General features: G+C 40.1%; 1 pseudogene across 1 annotated transcript in view; it reads left to right on the top strand.

The window, feature by feature from the left end:
- The first annotated feature begins 5,456 nt into the window (after positions 1 to 5,456).
- Positions 5,457 to 19,255, top strand: part of LOC118006476 — a 28,431-nt pseudogene continuing 14,632 nt past the window's right edge. Inside the window, exons 1-2 of the transcript XR_004678090.1 lie at positions 5,457 to 5,550; positions 7,824 to 7,925. The product of XR_004678090.1 is annotated as a UDP-glucuronosyltransferase 3A1-like (transcript). The remainder of the gene's footprint in view (positions 5,551 to 7,823; positions 7,926 to 19,255) is intronic.

Below are 19,255 nucleotides of genomic sequence, written 5' to 3'. Positions count from 1 at the left end.
TTTTCTTTTCATTGACAAAGCCTAGATTCAGGTAATGGAGGGCTGGTTTGGTGGTTCTGTCATGTCTACAAAAGTTTTTCTCTCTCGTCTGCCTCTTCTTTCTCCTTCTTCATATATAGAATTATACTCTTTTCCTAAATTCCTAAAATCATCTTAAACACTGCCTTTCTGGTATATGGTTTTCATGAAATATTTCATCTTCAAATGATTATTTTCTCATAATTGATTTTCCTTCTTAGATGAATTAAGTTCTTCCTTAAAATTTTCTAATATATGGTATCTCATGGGCTAAAAATACAGAAAAGGAAATGTTTAGATATATGTAGTGGCCCTGGGAGGACCATAGTTTTTGATTGCTTAATTCTGGGTTTGTGAAACAGATCTTGTAATAATTAAAATTAAAAAATGAAAGTATTGATAAATAATTCTTGTATTGATACAGGAAGGCCCACTCACTTGCCAATTCTAACAAAACATTTTCTTAGAAGTCTGCAAGACTGGGTGTCTGGTATCTACCCACTTTGAGAATCTGGTATTGTAAGATTGTCACAGACAGTCAGGAACATGTCACATGTAGAAATGTGTGTCCTTGGGGTGTGTGACTGTGCATGTTTGTGAAGTATGGTTTTATTTTTGTTATTCTTTTGAAACTACTTGAAATGATCTGTGGCAATAGTCCCTCAAGGAAGATATGACAGTTTCTTGTGTTGTTGTTGGGGTCAACAGCCCCCATGTTTTCCCCAATGAGCAACACAGGGGCTGAGAGCTGAGGTTCCCTAGCTGGTAACTCCCTCCCTCCCATCCCCAGGATGCTGTTCTCCCCTAACATCTGGTAATTTGTGAGGCCACCTCTGTGGTGGGTGCTTCCTCAGACCCACCCCTTTCCCTGAAATCAGATCAAGAGCAGCCAGTGAGCCATGGAGAATGATGCCTCTAATTTGTTCCCACCAAGCATCCTCCATAGGCTTGACATCATGGTCTTGATGACATGAAAATCTAATCTCATCACTTCCTATTTAAAATCATTTGTGGCTCCCACTGCATGGAATACAAGGTCTCTGCGATTTCTCTCTGGTTACCACTGTAGGCACACCATTAGCTACCCTCCCCTTGCCCATTTCCCATGTCTACTACACCTGTTAAAGAGAAATTACGTAGACACTTGTGAAACCTGTTAAGGAAGACTTTGTTCAAGACTATTGCAGCAGGGAAGAGAAACTGAACTCAACTCCAAGTGCAGCAAGGGCAGGTGGGGATTCATAGCCAATAAGGAGAATGAAGGGGTGTTAAAGATAAATTATCGAATGGCTCTTTTTCAAGATGATAAGCAAGACTACTCAATGGAGGACTATCATGCTAGGTTTAGAGACTACTGTAACAGGGGAGAGAGATTGGGCTCCGTCCTGAACACAACAATGAAAAGTAGGAATTTTAGTTGAGTTGCTGACTGGGGGACAGTGGGTGGAAAATTACTATGAAGAAATGTCAGCAGTAAGGGGGGATTCTGACTAAACCTACCTAAAAGAATTCTTGCTGAGAGGTGGGCTAACATGATCAAACCTCACCTGGGGAATGGTAGAGGATGAGGAAACTGAGTAGCTATAGAGAGTGATCAGATATGGAGAATGGGAGTCTGCCTAAACTGACTTAGGTTTCTTGCTAAATTGGATCATGTAGAGATGAACATTCAATTCCAAAATCAGGGTCTAGTTGAGAAGACATTCACAGGCTACTCATTACAGTTTAGTCAAGGAGAGAATCTTTGTTAAGGCTCAGTTACTAGAGCAACTTAATTAGATATCAAGGATAAAGGTACAGGAAAACCAAAGTAACCAGTTACCAAGGGTGGAGGAATTCTCCATAAACTAGTTTAGTAGGATTCTTTGCTAGAAGTGGGCTCAGCTAGCCAAGGACAAGGTAGCAGGCTATGGTTGAACCCTAGTCTAGAAGAGGTTTCAGATGATCCTGACTAAAATTTGGCTGAGGATGGAGTCTTTGTCACTCATCCCAACACATTGTGCTGTTTTGTACCTCTATGTCTTTTGCCATGCTGTATCCTCTCTCAGAAACGCATTCTGCTCTTGTTAGAACAAAAAAACTACATGTTCTTCAATACCCACTAATGAACACATTAGTGTGGCTGGACCTGATCACCACATCCACAACAGAACTCACTGTATCCTCTTTGAAACATTGTTCTCACTATGTTGAAACTATTTGTTAACACACATGTCTCTCTGTTTAGAAGCCATAAGGCCCTAAATGTCAGGGATTGGGTTCTTTTTATCTTCTTTTTACAGCACCTACATGGTGGCTCGTACAAACAGTGTTGGGATGATTGGATAGTCATTTAGGAAAAAGACAATATTGGATCCATATCTACACCAAAGCAGAAAGTACACTAAATACATCAGAGATTTAATGTAAAAAGTGATAACACACTGGGTCTAAAAAAAAAATGTGAATTTCTCTATGACCTGTGTGCATGGAAAGACTTTCTAAACATGAGTTAAAAATGACAAAGAAAAGTTAGCTAATTCAACTAACTGGAGAATATTAAAATTTTTTTTCATGGCTGCATCACCATAAGTACAGTCAAAACACAAATGAAAAATGGGAGAAAAATATTTAAATATTCATCACACATAGAAGACTACTATTCCTAATACTTATAAAAAAAGGCTATTAAAATTGAGGAATGAGGCTATGGTACATATACACATTGGAATAATAAGCAGCTATAAACTACAATGAGCAAGACAACTATAAACAATTTGAATCTGTTAAGTAAAAAAGAACAAAGTATAAGAATATAAATAAGCTCATTTTTATTTTTTAAAAAGAGAGGGAGAGAACAAAAATGTAAATCTATCTGCATTCCTTTGCAAAACAAAGCAGAGGGAGAATAAACCAGAGAACCATGTGATAGATTATTTACAAGGCTGCTGTTAACTGGGGTGGAAGGGCATTGATGTAGGTGGCAGGCCCATGAATTTGGAGGCAGTTTGGTTTTTGGAGGCATGTTAGTATTTTACGTGATAAATTTACATCTAAATAAAAAATAATGGGGGAAACCCTAAAATAGGAACACACAGAAACAAATGAACTCAAAATTTTTCCAATGTGTGATATAACCCCCCTATGATAGTGGAAAAAAATGAACATAATTGCATTTGAACACAGTGCTTTGACACTCACTGTCTTGTCAATCTAAAGAAAAAAAGAACTGCAAATGATCTATTTTTTGAGTACTATATTTTTTGAGTAGTCTTTGGAGTAGGTTTGTTGTTCCCATTTGGGGAAGCCAAATGGGAATGGTAACCTTACCTCAGTGAATAGATGTTTGAGCAAATAAGTAAATATACCAAAGATGTTGAGAGTCAGATTTCTTAACTTTACTAAGGGATATTACAAATATGGAAATGGAGGAGATTAAAATCACCTCTGTGGTGTTGGATTGAAATGGAAGGTGTCAGTATGAATTCACAATTTTTTTTACAAATTAAATATACACATGGCTATAAAGATAGATATTTAATATTTATAGCCATATCTATATCTATATATTTAATAACTATGTCCACCAAAAAGGAATATAAATAGCAGTACTTCACTGGCAATGAGCACTTCTAGCAAACATATCCAGATCTCTAAATACCACTCCCTATTGAAAGACTTCCTTGAGAAATGGATGATTTTAAGATGAAGATAAGGGAGTACAAGATGAGTCAGGAAATTTTGTGTAAAAAGGAAAGAAAAGCCTCGCAAATGATAGAAGTTCCACAGGAGCAACCCAATAAATAATGATAGTAAGAAATTATAACCCATTGAATAAATATGGATTCAAGTGTAAACACTGAAAATAGACATAGATAGATAATTAGGTAGATGGGAGAGAAGGCAAAGTTTTTTTGTAAGAATATAATGCCACATGATAAAAAAAGAATATGAAGTTAAAAAATTAATAATTTGCCACCATGACAGTAATACTTGGAACAGAGAAGAAATATGAAAGATGATAAATGAATGAGTGAAATTTGATAACAGAATACTTACAGTTTTCAAAATGTCTCCCCACATCTTACTTCTTAATTATAGGGTAAAAAAATAGCAACTTTATAGTGGAGAATCTTAGTGAACACCACCTTAAACAAGGGATAGAGTTATCATCTCTAATGACAGGACCATCTGACATCACTTCCTATTGTGATTGGAATCAACACCACCTTCATAGTATTCCCACCAAACTCCCTAGTAACCTGAAGTATAATGAGAAACATCAGGCAAACCCAACTTGGGATCCATCATTCAAAATAAGCAGCTTGTACTCTTTAAAATATCAATGACATGAAAGACAAAAAGGGCTGAGAACCAATCCTCACTAAAGGAGATGAATAGACCTGATAACTCCATGCAATGTGTGATCCTGGATTGGCTCCTACACCAGCAAATTCATATCACAACAGAAGATATTAATCGGACAATTGAAGGGATTGGAATAAGGTTTGTAGACAAAGTAATGTGATCACATCAATATTAAATTGTGCTTTCCTAATGCAGATACATTTTTTCACTGGGAAGATAGAATATCTGAACGGATGATAATTGTGAATGCACGTGCATGCAACCACACAGTATAATGGAAAACTGGAATAATGTTGGGAGAGTTTTACAACCTTTCTAATGAATAAGTTCAAACATTTGTAAGGCTAGGACTTCTTGGTGCCCACCATCCAGTCCTATTCTGTGATGCCTATTCAGAATTATAGACTGACCATTAGAGGTTCAGTGCTTCAGGTCAAGACCTGGCCCTCCAGCAGGGCTTAACCCTTAAGGGACGCTAGCACTTGTTACCAATAGTTACTTCCCAAAGAAACTCTCTGAGCAATAAATGTAGGTAATTTTCCTTTAGGAATCAGCTTCTGAGATCTTGAGATTGGACACTAGCAAAGATTTTAAGCAGGTACCTGGGGAAATGGGGTATGGGGGTGGCAGTATGAAGTCAATAGAGCAGTTAGGAGGTGGGAAAATTCAGAGTCCTTAAAATGGAGATGGGTCTCAGTCACCTGGAGGTGACTCTTGAAAGAACTTCCTAAGGTCCCTATCATTCGTGGTTAAGAGAATCTTCTCTGTGGAGACTATGGTGATTACAGCACAGAGAGGGGTTAAGGAAAGCTCCCTAACCCCTCCTTCCCATTGTTCCAGGTTGGGGAGGGTGAGGACAGATTAGCCAGTGGAGCAGGTACCCTGGGAGGAGGAGCAGATGGGCCAGAAGTAACATAGAGAAGAGAAAAGAGTCAAGACCCATTCCTCTCCTCTTCCGCAGCTGCCTGCCAGTACATTCACTTGGCTACCAGCAGCGCACATGCTTCCAGAGTCCATAGGTCGCTGTGCAGTGCTCCCGGGACAGGGCTCTGGGCACAGGGCTGTGCCCCAAAGCTGGAACAGGAGCAAGCATGGTGGGGCAGTGGACACTGCTCCTTGCTGCCTTCCTTCTGCCGGGGTTCCTGCTCTCAGAAGCCGCCAAAATTCTGACTGTATCCTCACTGGGTGAGTGCTCGGCAGGAGAATCAGAGACAGCTGCATCCCAGGCACCTCAGCCCGGGCTCAGGCAGACAGCCTTGGGTCAGAGGGTCATTCCATGTGGTTTTCCAAACAGGGCTTGGGTCCCAGGCTATGGAGAAGAGGGTGTAGGTCAGGAGAAAAAACATTTCCTCTTTTTATCTGCTCTGGAGGGGCTTCCCATTGTGCATAGCTGGGGCCAGAATTTAGATCCAGTGCTGACCTGGAGATCTCGAGCCTCCTACTCCAGGGAAGGCAGGGACTTTCAGAGGTACAGCCTAAAAGTTATGGGGTGTGCAGTAGTTGCCAGTAGAAAGTGGAAGGTGAGGTCAATTTCAGGCCCCTGGAGGCCAAGGACGGGGGCTCCTGTAGGCAGCAGCACAAACTGGGAATGTCATTAATAGGACACCTGGAGAACTGACGGGGCCGAGGAGGGGGCCCCAGGACAATCAAGCTCTTGGGAATCCCCTCTCTCTTTCGCCCTTGCTGCTGGAGGGTTTTGAAGGACAGTGAAGCAGTTAATTCTGCGTGAAGTCGGGTTTATTTCCTTTACTCTTCCCCAAAGGGAACAGAAGGCACAGGAACATTTTCAGGCTAAGGAGGCATCATAGGATGGGGTTTCCCCAAGAAGTTTCTGGATCTATTGTGAAAGGATAGGGGGCTCCCAGGATCACTTTTAGATCCCTCTGAATCTGGGGATCCTAGAGCTGGAAAAACCACAGAGTTCATCTAATTGGGCAATAAGTGTAGGCGTCCCCCTTTTATTTCCTGATAGGTAACCTGAGGGTGAGGGAAAGGAGGGGCCTTTTGCAAGAGCACATCAGACCTCCCTGATGGACACACTCTGGACTTTACTCACTGTTTCTTACCTCAAACCTGTCCTCTTCCCCAAACTCTACTCTTTACCGTGGGGATTCCTAAAAATCAATATTTAAAAACCTTGATTTCTATTTTAAATTAATTTTTAATGATAATGGCAAAAAACAAAAACAAGAACAAAACAAGCTTTCTCACGTCTTGAAAGCACATGTCCTCCAGACTCTGAGAGGGAGAATTCGGGTTTGGGGACGCTGGAAGCCCCTGCTCTGGCCCAGACTTCACTGGGCTCACCAAGACCCTCAGGAATGGCTGCCTCTGTGGGATGACTTCTCCCCTGTTCCATTTCTTCCGTGAGTTGAATGTGAGCAAGAGTAGGCAGTCTGAAGAGGTAGGGATTTTTGTTTTCTATAATCCCTGTTACCTCAGTCAGCATAAGTATAGATATAAAAAACTAGAGTAGTTTCCACAGATACACACCATTACTGTAGTCCTGCATCCCTCTCTGCTGACCCAATAATCATGAGATCTTCATCTTCCAAATAACCCTCACTTCCCAATGTGGGAAAATTCTATTCCCTTAGTCCTGATTTTGCTTTCTTTGCTTCTGAGACCCATAGACTCAAAAAAAAAAAAAAAAAAAAAAAAAAAAAGCCCCGTGTTGGCTCATGGTTTTAGAAAATCATTGTATTGATAGAACCTGTACCTCCTAGAGGTTCAACCTTCTCCTTCCTTAGAATCTCAGGAATCTTAGGATGGGTGTTATCCCAGTCTATCATGTGCAAGATCCTGCAGTTCCTCCCAAGGGCCAACAGTTATCCTGAATGCCTTAATTTGATGGTTAGCAATTTTCAGGCCCCAACTGGAAACATCCTGCCAAATATATTTGAATCTCAAGGATTTTGATTCTAAGTGGTGGGTTTACCTCGTTCTGCTTCAAATCCTATTTCTTGCTCTGATATTCAAGTTCCCATGTGTCTGGTTCCCACTCTAACATAAATTTCCAGAGAGAAGGATTCTATAAAGAGCTTTGACTGATTGTCCACTAGGAACCCTTCCCAATTCCACACACAGCACTGTGTCTAATTTCTAGTACAGTTATTTCTTTGGGGCACGGTGTCTCCATAAGGCCTGGCTAAAATCAATATGTACCTAGGATCAGGAACTCCTTAAGGCCTAAGCAGAGAAGCTCATCACACTGACATGAAGACCATACAAAAGGAAGTATTTGATGGAGGATTGCCTCAGGTCAAGATTTGGGCAGACCGGATATAGGTATCTCTGCTGGGACTTACCCAAAGTGAGGCAGGGGGACTGAAGTAATTAATCTTCCTTGGATCACCATCAACACTCTGCCCCCTTACCTTGCATATCCCCATCCTCCACATCAATTTCAGACTCTCTGTTCACATCCTCACAAAAATGAAATTTTGTATTGTTCCTAGGTGGAAGCCATTATCTACTGCTGGACCGGGTATCTCAGATTCTTCAAGATCATGGTCATAATGTCACTATGCTTCTTTATGGAGAAGAATTTTTAATCCCAGGTATGTTTTCTTGGAATCATTGAATTCTTCTATCCCAGAGAGACGGTGTCTACTGTACAGCTCTGCTTAGCACAAAATCTTTCTGAATCTAGTTTCATTGAAAGAAGTGGAAAATCTGTAAGTGTGTATGTTTATGTTACCTGCTGGATATCATAATAGGCTCTGTAGATCTGGCCATAACTCCATGTTTTACCCGCTTAGCTAGGTGTCATTCCCTTTCAGGCAAGCTCCATACATCATTATGATCATTTTGATAACTACTGCTCTGTGGTGTGCCTTTAATTGTGTTGAACAGAAGTGTTCAGCCATATTTATAGCTTCTGTTATGTAAGGAGAGCTGCTCTTCCTTTTTTATAGGTTACTTTCTACTTCTGTTATGAGATCTGAACTTTAAGAAAGCTTCTTAAAAAGATGTCTTTTAGTCATGTCCTAGGATCAGAATCTATCAATGAGATGATGGTATATTCTTGAGAAGTCACTGGCTGCCCATGACTTGTGCATAGTGATGTCAGATGTTCTTGAGTCACTGAATCCAAAAAATTTGTAGCTAAGATGAAGCTCATCAATCTTGTCAAGTCTTTCTGTTGACAGACAAGGATATAGAGGACAAGAGACCTAAAAATATTTGCTCATGTTCGCACAGCAGGTTAATAATAGAGTTGGGTGGTTCTGGAAGTTTAACTGGGTTTCTCATTCAGAATTGCTGAAGTTTAATTTAAAAAAATAAAAAATTAATCATTTTTGATGAAAACAAGTCTGAGCAATTATGAAAGTCTGGAGATGAACTTCAGGCTCTATTACTGTTTAATCACCTTCTAAATCAGATTCTATTTTGTTCACTGGATATCCTTTCTTTTTTTTTTTTTTTTAAAGATTTTATTTATTTATTTGACAGAGAGAGAGCGCGAGAGAGGGAGCACAAGCAGGGGGAGTGGGAGAAGGAGAAGCAGGCTTCCTGCCGAGCAGGGAGCCTGACGTGGTGCTCGATCCCAGGACCCTGGGATCATGACCTGAGCCGAAGGCAGACGCTTAATGACTGAGCCACCCAGGCGCCCCTGGATATCCTTTCTATACACACCCCTTTGTATCTGCCTTGTTTGTCAGTCTGATTGTGTATTTGCCTTGACTGCCAACCATGGTAGTTGTAGTCCATGATCATTTTGTTTTGTGGTTCTCATGGGTTGAGGAACTACTGAAAGCTTTAGACCCTCTACCTCTTTAACAAACATGCCCACGCTCAAAATTACAAACCATTCAGGGGACCCATGGATTCCCTTAGTTTTATTCTTAGTTCCAAGTTTTAATTGTCCAGAGTTTCTTGCAATATTTACCATTCACTGGAAATTTCTGAGGTTTTGTGAAGTGTATTATTTAGTTTCTCTTCAGCAGTAGACATTGGTAGAGGTCTGCAAATAAGGAAACACATGATTGGATTATTTTTATTGACCTGATGGAATACTCATTGTTGAACCTTTTGAGCCTGTATTAACTACCTGTTTGGATATCTTCTATATAGGGTTTTTATTTACAACTTTAATGAATAAATGACTGCAGAAAAACTCAATTAGCTACTGTTTCTATTGCTGAGATGTAGGATTGTTCTAATCAATAACTGAAATCACAAGTATATGATGCCACCTTCCAGTGGACTTAATTGTCTGCAGTTCTGACTCTTCCTTTTCCTAAGAGAGCTTGCTGTACCTCTCCTTCTACCAGGTAGATATTCCCCAGGTGACAAGTCTTCTTTGTTTTGGCGCTTCTGTGTAGTTACATCTTTGGTTCTCAGGGGCTTGCCTACAAACACTCAAGTGAAGTTCTGCCTGGAGGGACATTGTCCTGACCAGACAATTCCACCCCTTGAAGCCATTTAGTCCAGCTTTCTTTGGGTTTGGAGGTAGGAGAGCAGATCAGCAGCGAATGTAAGGAAGCCCTATGTTGGAATTCAGGCTTTGATTAGACTCATGGGCTCCTTAGTTTATCTCTCTAGATTTGCTCACTTTAGCTTTGGGAGTTAAAGAACCCAGTATCTTAGTCTGCTGTTATCAAGGTGAGGTCGGTTTCTTTTTGCTGGGGTTTATAGAGTTTAATAAATTACAACCACCTTTCCCTCTGAATTTTAGAACCTATTGAGAGAAGGTTACAGGACTTAGATCAAAATGCACCTTTATCTAGCTGATCAGGGAGCTTTCCTTTAGATCTTCATTAACTGTCAAGGCTGAGTAGTGGCTTGAAAAGAGGCTCTGTATAACCTCTGGGTTTTGTTCTGTTTATTCTTTATGGTGCCTTAGGTAGTTTCCTCCCATGTTTGCACTGACTATTCTCAGGAAGACCCCAACCCCAGAGCTTTCTCTCCCTACAGCTCTCTTGTGGTATTCTGGTATTCTGCCCTGTGAATTCTAGCTGCCATGTCCTCCCCCAAATCTGAAGTGCTCCCTCGGGGAGATGGCCAGACCACATCTGGGTTTCTCCTCCATGAGCTGTATCCTGGACGTTTTCTCCAGCCATCCATGAATGTTGTGTGCTACCTGGGGTGCAATGTCTAAAAACCATTTTAACATGTATTTGGTCTGGTTTTATTTAGTTGTTTAAAGCAGGAATTTCAGGGCACCTGAGTGGCTCAGTTGGTTAAGCGACTGCCTTTGGCTCAGGTCATGATCCTGGAGTCCTGGAATCGAGTCCCACATCGGGATCCCTGCTCAGTGGGGTGTCTGCTTCTTCTTCTGACCCTCCCCCCCTCATGCTCTCTCTCTCTTATTCTCTCTCTCTCAAATAAATAAATAAAACCTTGAAAAAAAATAAAGTAAGAATTTCCATATGATCCTATCGTGTTCTTGTGGCCACAGACTTAAGTTCCTTATCTTCATTGTTTAAACCATTGTATGGAAGTAATATTGGCAATTTGTTATCTTTGGACATACATGTGCTGGCCTATATATGTATCTATACCTGTGAAACTATCAACATCATCATGATAACAAATGTATTTCTTCTTCCACCAGAACATTTTTTTTTTAAAGATTTTTATTTATTTTTATTTATTTTTTTTCTTTTAAAATTTTTAGAAAACAAAACAAAACAAAACAAACAAACGCGGTAAGGGACAGGCACAACAAGGCAGTCCTGAGCGCTCGCGGCCGGGACCCCAGGAGGAGACTGCCCTTCGCCCCGCCACGCACGCTGTGCTCGCGTCCCCGACCAACCGGGAGTTTCGCGCCCCCGGCGAGGCAACGACGAGCGGAGACAAGCACGGCATGCGGGGCAAAAAGGCGGCGGCCCCTCGGCTGGCCAAGCGCCAGAGCGCGGCCCGCCGCAACCGGCTCACACGCCCCACCAAGTCCAGTCCCCACACCACCAGCACAGCTTGCGGCGGGGACGACGAGGCGCCCGCGTCCCACGGGGGGGGGCCTCCCTGACCGACTCCACCACCCGCTCCTCGGACACGCCACCGACAGCGGTGGCCCGGCGGAGGGGGTCGCTGGGAACGGGAAACGACGCTCCCGGCTCGGCCTCAGGCACCTGGGACGACCTGGAGCGCCCCAGGGGCACCACGGAGGGCCACGCGCACAACGCGCTCAGCGCGCCCAAGCGGGTGAGCAGCGCGGCGCCGGGACGGCCCTCCCCGTGGCGGGGAGGACCGCGCACCCCACGAAGCCAGGGAAGGCAAGCGAGCGTGTCGCTGCGTCGGGGGCCCCCGGTCCCGCGAGCGCCGTCAGGCAGAACACGGGAAGCGGGGTCGGGCCGGAGCCTGCACCCCCCCCCTCCCGCCCCGCACCCCCGACCTCACCGCCACGGCGGGCAGGGGCGAAGGAGCGAGGGGCCCGCGGGCAGAACGAGAAGAGCGGTCCCATTCGCCATGAATGTCCGTCCCTCGTGTGACGCGGCTTAGACCCGGCCCGGGGGGAGCGCGAGAGCACCACATCGATCTGGCAAAGGATTTTTATTTATTTATTTGAGAGAGAAAGAAAGAGAAAGAGAGATCATGAGAGGGGGGGAGGGTCAGAGGGAGAAGCAGACCCCCTGCTGAGCAGGGAGCCCGATGCGGGACTCGATCCCGGGACTCCAGGATCATGACCTGAGCCGAAGGCAGTCGCTCAACCGACTGAGCCACTCAGGTGCCCCTCCACCAGAACATTTCTAAGTTCTTTTACAATCTCCCCTCCAGCCTCTCCCACCTTTCTATTCCCATTGCCTATCGATCCCTAATACATCATCGTGTGTTAGATTGCATCATGTAGATTTTATATAAATTCGATCATAATTATGCCACCTCATATTTTGATTTATTATACTCAGAAAAAATATTTTGAGATTCATTTATAATGTGTGTATGCATAGTTCATTCCCTTTTATTGCTGAATAGTGTTCTATGTACGGATTACCACAATGTGTTTATTTAGTTGCTTGTTGATGGACATTAGGGTTGTCTCCTGTTTTGAGCTATTACAAATAAACTTGCTCTGAAGAGTTGTGTACAAGCTTTTGTATGAATATGTACTGTCTTTTCTCCAGATTAATTGGTAGGAGTACAGTGGCTGAACCATAGTTTCGATGTATGTTTAAGCTTTTAAGAAATGGCCACACTGTTTCCCAGGAGGCTGTAACATTCTGCATTCTCACCAGAAGTGACTGCAAGTTCCATGCACACCACATCCTTGTCAATACTTGGTATGGTTAGTCTTTTTACTTTTAGCCAGTGTTGTGTGGGTGTTTAGTTGTATTTCATGGTGGTTTTTATATGCATTTCCTTTATTACTAATGATGCTATGCATTTTTTCATATGTTTATTTGTCAGCCATATATCTTCACAGATGAAGTGTTTCCCAAATTTTGCCCATTTTTAATTGGGTCATGTTTTTCTTATTATAGAGTCTTCAGATATAAGTATTTTATCAGGTATTCTTTCCCAGTCAATGACTTATCATTTCACTCTCTTAGCAGTATCTTTTGAAGAGCAGAATATTTAATTTGATGAAGTGCTAATTTCATGCTTTTGAGACATGTATTGGTATGAATATATGATTTTTTTGCTTATTTTGTCAAAATAATGAATGGCACTAATTGATTTTCAAATGTTAAGCTAACTTTGTATTCTGGGAACAAATTCCACTTGGTCAGGATGTATTTTCCCTTTATGTAATTTTAGATGTAATTTGCTTAAATTTTGGTTTAAATTTTATATCTGTGTCAGTGTGGTTCCATGTTCTCTGATTTTCTTGGGATTTTTTTCTTTCTTTATTTCTGACAATGTTATCAGTGCAGTACTTTCCTGACAGAATGAATTGGGTAGTGTTTCTCTTTCACTTTTCTGGAGGAGTTTGGGTAAAATTATTGCTGTTTCTTCCTAAATTGTTGTAGCTACCCTGAGAGACAGGCTGTCTCTCCCCACCCCGAAGTTAGGTTTGAATATTGAGACTTATAGCCTTATATACACATAAAGAGGTTATAAAATGGTTTATTAGAGGCTCTTGGCTGGTTCAGTCAGTAGAGCACGCAACTTTCAATCTTGGGATTGTGGGTTTGAGCCTCCACTTTGGATGCAGAGATTACTTCAACATAAAATCTTTAAAAATATACAACAGCTCATTAATAATGTAATCAAGCTTCATGGAGGTAGTAAAGCAAGTCTCAAGCTGGTCCAAACATACACTGAGAGAGCAGGAAAAGGAGGATGCATTTAGGCTTTTATGGTGGTCAGTCTTGGGGCTGGAATGGCCGTTTCCCTTCATGTTTGACTGATGCCCAGAACGTTCTGTGTTTCATTTATTTCAGTTTGAACCTGTTATAAGTAAGTCATTATGGCATTTTATGAGACCTGCTGCCTGAGGCTGGTGAGGGAGTTGAATGTTTCACTGAATGTCTTGTTTAAAAGACTAGTGTTTGCATGTAGAGAAGGCAATCAGTGCCTTGGTCATGATCAGTAATGTCTGAAAATCTGTAGACGATAAGGAGTCTTGCTTGAGGCTGTGTATTGTGCCTTTGGTGTGTGGAGACACATGTGTAACCTTCATTTATATTTTGGATATCTATATGGCAAGAGATTCTGTGCTCTTTACCCAAATGGAACAACCTCTCCTCTTTACAGGTCTCTTTGGAATGTCTTTTTCTTCTTTAAGTGAACTTTGGTAGTTTCTGTCTGTCTAAGAATTTGTCCATATCATCCATTGTCTAATTGATTGCCATCTAAAGTTCATAGAATTCTCCTATAGTCCTTTTCATTTCGGTGTGGTCATTAGTGGTGTTCCTTCTTTCCTTTCTGGTCCTAATAATTTGTATCTTTCTTGTTTGTGAATTTTCTTGATCTGTTTCAAAGTTTCAAAGAACTGGCTCTGCTTTCATTGATTCCTGTTGGTTTTCTATTTCCAATTTTATTAGTTTCCCTCTAATCTTTGTTAATTCTACCTTCTGTTTTAGGTTTAGTGCACTTTCTTCCCCAGTGTCTTAAGGTGGCAGAATAGGTTATTGATTTGGTAACTTCCTTTTTAATATAGGCATTGAAAGCTGTAAATTTCCTTTTTAACTCCTTCTTTTGGCACATCACATAAGTTTTGGTATGTTGTATACTCATTTTTATTTGTCTCTATGTATTTTATGATTTCCCTTGTGATTTCTTTTTGATACATGAGTTATTTAAAAGGATGTTGTTTAATTTCCATAATTTGTGAATTTTCCGGTTTTCTGTCTGTTGTTGATTTCTAACTTTATCCTGGTGTGGTCAGATAGCCTGTGATAAGTATGTTTTAACATCTATTGAGACTTATTTGTGGCTGAACATAAGGTCTCTGCTGGAAAAAGTCCCAGGTACCCTTGAGAAGAATGTGTATGCTGTTGTTGGGTAGAGTGTTCTGTGTATGTGTGTTAAATCTAGTGGATCAATGTGTGTAAGTCTTCTGTCTCTTTACTGATCTTCTTTCTGGTTTTTCTATCCATTATTGAGAGTGGGTGTTGAAATGTCCAGTGATTACATAGAAGTGTCTGTTTCTCTATTCTGCCGCTTTTGCTTGAGCTATTTTTATGGTCTCTCATTAGGTGCATATGTGTTTATAATAGTTATATCTTTTTGCCATACTGAATCTTTATTAATATATAATGTCCTTCTTTGTCTCTTGCAATCTTATTTCATTTAAAGTCTATTGTGATTGATATTGTCTCATCTGCTTTCTTTTGCTTATTCCTTGCTTGGAATATCTTTTCCCATCATTTCCCTTTCTGTTTGTCTCATTGGATCTACTGTGAGTCTGTTGAACAAAATATGTATAGTTGGATCGTGTTTTTCGTTGTGTGTGTGTTTGTGGGCTTTTTATTTTTGTATTTATTTTTTAAATACATTTTGTTATTTTGAAATAATTGTAGATTTACAAAAAGTTGCAAAGATAGTACAGGAAGCTCCCATAGACCCCCATTCTCTTTCCTCTATTGTTAATCCCATTCTATTTTTAATTTTTTAAAGTATTACTTTTTATTGAAGTATAGTTGACACACAATGTTACAGTAGTTTCAAGTATGTGACATATTGATACACCAACTGTACATGTTATGATGTGCTGGTCGCCACAAGTGTAGCTTCCGTCTGTCATCATACAAGGCTATTACATTTGGATCATGTGCTTTTATCCATTGTGTTAATGTCTGTCTTTTCATTGGAGAGTTTAGTCCATGTACATTGAATGTAATTACTGATAAGGAGAAACTTACTTCTGTCCTTTTGCTATTTGTTGTCTATATGCTTTATAGGTTTCTTGTTCCTCACTTTCTGTATTACTGTTTCTTTTGTGTTTAGTTGATTCTTGTTGTGAGATGTTAAATTCCTTTGTCATTTCCTTTTGTGTATATCTATAGCTATATTTTTATGTGTGTTACCATGGGGATTTTTTTTTTTTAATTTATTTATTTGAGACAGAGAGAATGAGAGAGAGAGCACATGAGAGGGGGGAGGGTCAGAGGCAGAAGCAGGCTCCCTGCCCAGCAGGGAGCCCGATGCGGGACTCGATCCAGGGACTCCAGGATCATGACCTGAGCCGAAGGCAGTCGCTTAACCAACTGAGCCACCCAGGCACCCTACCATGGGGATTTAATTTAACATGCTAAATCTATGTCACTCACATTTTAATTTATAACAGTTTAAGTTTAATAAAATTCAAAAATTCTCCTCATATATGTTTTTTCAACCCCAACCCCTTGCATTGTTGATATCACAAAATTACATCTTTTTACATTCTGTGCCCCCAAACCTAAACTATCATTAATTTAAATGTGTTAGTAAATTAAATTACAGAGAAAACTTGATTGGAGTTACAAAGTTTAAATAATACTTGTTTTCAAGCTAATAATACATTTTTAAAAATATACTAGTTTCAAAAAACATGTAGAAACCACAAGTCGAGTTAGAAAGCATGGCCATAATACTAGCTTTATAATTCCCTATGCGTTTACCTCTATTAAAATCTTTAGTTTTCCATACCCTTTAAGTTACTATCTGGTGGCCTCCTTTTTCCCCTCCAGGGAGCATTACTGTCCGTGTGGCCTAGTGGTAACAACCTACTTTAGCTTTTGTTTACCAGGAACGTGTTAATTTCACCCTCACTTTTGAAGTGTTGCCAGATAACTGAATTTTTTGTTGATCATTCTTTTTCTTAGCACTTGGACTATATTAGCCCACTGCCTTCTGGCCATCAAAAGTTCTGATTAAAAATCTATTGATAATCTTAGAGGTGCCTGGGCGGCTCTGTTGATTAAGCATCTGACTCTTGATTTTGGCTCAAGTCATGATCTCAGGGTTGTGAGGTCCATCCCCATGGCCAGCTCCATGTTGGCAAGGAAGCTGCTTGAGATTCTCCCTCTTTCATTGGATGCCTATCCCCCCTCCCTGAAGAGAAATCTATTTGTCTCATTGATGTTCTCTGGCAAATAATTTTGTTGAGTAAATTAATAATTTGTATGTGATGAGTCACTTTTCTCTTGCTGCTTTTATTATTTTTACTTTGTTAATTTAAATTCAATTAGCCAACATATAGTACATCATTAGTTTCAGATGTAGCATTCAATAATTCATCAATTGCATATAATGCCCAGTGCTCGTCATTTCATGTGCCCTCTCTTGCTGCTTTTACTAATCGCTCTTTATCTTTCTAAAGTTTGATTATAATGTGTCCTGATGCGGGTGTCTGAGTTCATTTTCCATGGAGTTTGTTGAGCTTCCTGGACGTTTATATTCATATCTTTCATCCAATTTTTCTGACTTCTGAGCATCCACAATGCATATGTTGGTCCCTTAGGCAGTGTTCTTTTCTTCAATGTTTTAACTTTCTGTTCTTCACACTTGATCATTTCCATTGTCTTATCTTCAGGTTCACAGATTATTTCTTCTGCTTGCTCAAATCTGCCTTTGAATCCCTCTGGTGAAATTTTCATGTCGTCTATTGCATTTTTCATTTCCAAAATTTGTTTTTGGTTTCTTTTTAGATTTTCTATGTCTTTATTGACATTTCTATTTTGCATATGCTTTTTCCTTAACCTACTTCCATCTTCCTTTAGTTCTCTGAGAGTCTTTATGGCAGTTATTTTAAAGTTATCATCTAGTATATCTTCCATCAGGTCTTTTTCAGGGACAGATTCTGTTGATTTATTATTATTCTCTGAATAGGTTTTAGTTTCCTGTTTCGTGGTGTGTCTTGTGATTTTTGTTGAAAACTGACCAGTTGAATTTAAAATGCGTTAACTCTGGAGATGAGACTCTCCTCCCTTCTCCAGAGTTTACAGATTTATGCTATTAATTTGCTTATTGTTTTTGTTCTGTGATTGTGTTAGGCTGCCTTTGTGGTGAAGATCAATCTGGGGTGTAAATTTTGCTATTTTTAGATCTTTTCTGAGCCTTTTCCTGGGCACAAATGGACAATTATTGTGTAGGTGTGGAGACAGTTTCCTGATGGTCCATCGTTTCCTAGAATATTCGCCACTACCTTCTGACCAAATTTTGTTTTCAGAATTTATGTATATATAGTTGAATATGTGGGTATATATAAAAGAAAACTTTCACCAGTTTCTGTTTGAATGTGTGTCCAGGAAAGCTCCTTATACTCTCATGCTGGAAGTGGAACCCCAATAAGTTGTTTCTTGATAGTGTCAGGGATGGAAAGACCTTCAACCAACAAGTAATTCTTCTCAAGAATTTTAACTGAGGTGCCATGGCTTGTGCTTTATGTAAGACAGCAACACATCCCTCTTGTGAGCTCCTGTGTGAATGTTTGTGTCCTGAATGAGTGTGCTCAATGAATCTCTGCAAAAGAAGTTTGTCCTCAATTCAGTGTCAAACATGTATTTCTGGAGAAAGTTGAAGGTGGTTAAGATCTTGCCGGCAAAGCTTGTGAGCAAGACTGTTGAGGTAGTCCATGAGAAGCCAGTTACAAGTGATTTGTATCCTGCCAAGACAAAGGTGAAGAGAAACTGCAACTGAGAGCTTGTTGAAATAAGAATTGAACAGAACATATTACCAAATCTATTCTTGCAAAGTATCTATTAGTACTTAGATATAGTCAGCAATTTCAGTAATATTGGAAATGGGGGGCTTAGTATGATCGATCATGTCCATAGCTTTATAGTAATCCACTGCAAGGCATCATTACTTCTTTGCTGGTTTAAGAATAGTCTAAATTAGGCTATTATAATTGTTATAAATTAAAGAACCAGTGGAGATAATCACTTTTTGCTTAATACATTCTATGTAATGGTTAAATCTCATTATAATCCTTAAAGGCACTGTTTTAATATGTATTTGGATGTATTAACAGTTTTAATATGTTGGGCAGATCCAAAGGATCCCTTTTTGTCAAGCTGACTGTAAATGCTACAACCTTAATTTTATTTTTATTAACGACTTGTTACATAAGAGCAACCATACCCACTAGGAGATAATGTAAAAAATGGCTATTATGACTATGGGTTATTTACTCCCAGTAGTTAAGACAGGGCATGCGAATTTGTCCTCTACAACTAATATTTTTGACTCCTAAGAGTACAGGAATTTCTTCAATAAATTTGGTGGGTTCTTCTTATATATCTGTTATTTTTGCCCAAGTAAATGTTAAGACCATTAAGGTTTGTCATTGGTACTTCTCATTCGATGTTAAAAGTAACTTAGAAACTTTGATGTTGAGGACAAAAGCCATTCTGTGCTTTTCTTCTGTTATAAAGGCTTTTTAAAAGTAATATTAAATTCCACATGTATCAAAACTGAGAACTCTGTTTTAATTTCTTTCCTGACCCTCCCATCTTGCTTTTCCACTGTATTTCCTCTTTCTTTGGGTTGTTATTAGATGTGTTTTGGGGAGTGTTTG

Source organism: Mirounga leonina, unplaced genomic scaffold, assembly GCF_011800145.1.
Source record: "Mirounga leonina isolate KUSES-001 unplaced genomic scaffold, KU_Mleo_1.0 Mir_97, whole genome shotgun sequence".
NCBI lineage: Eukaryota > Metazoa > Chordata > Mammalia > Carnivora > Phocidae > Mirounga > Mirounga leonina.
The sequence above is the reverse complement of the archived record's forward strand: the minus strand, read 5'-3'. Positions and strand labels throughout refer to the sequence as shown.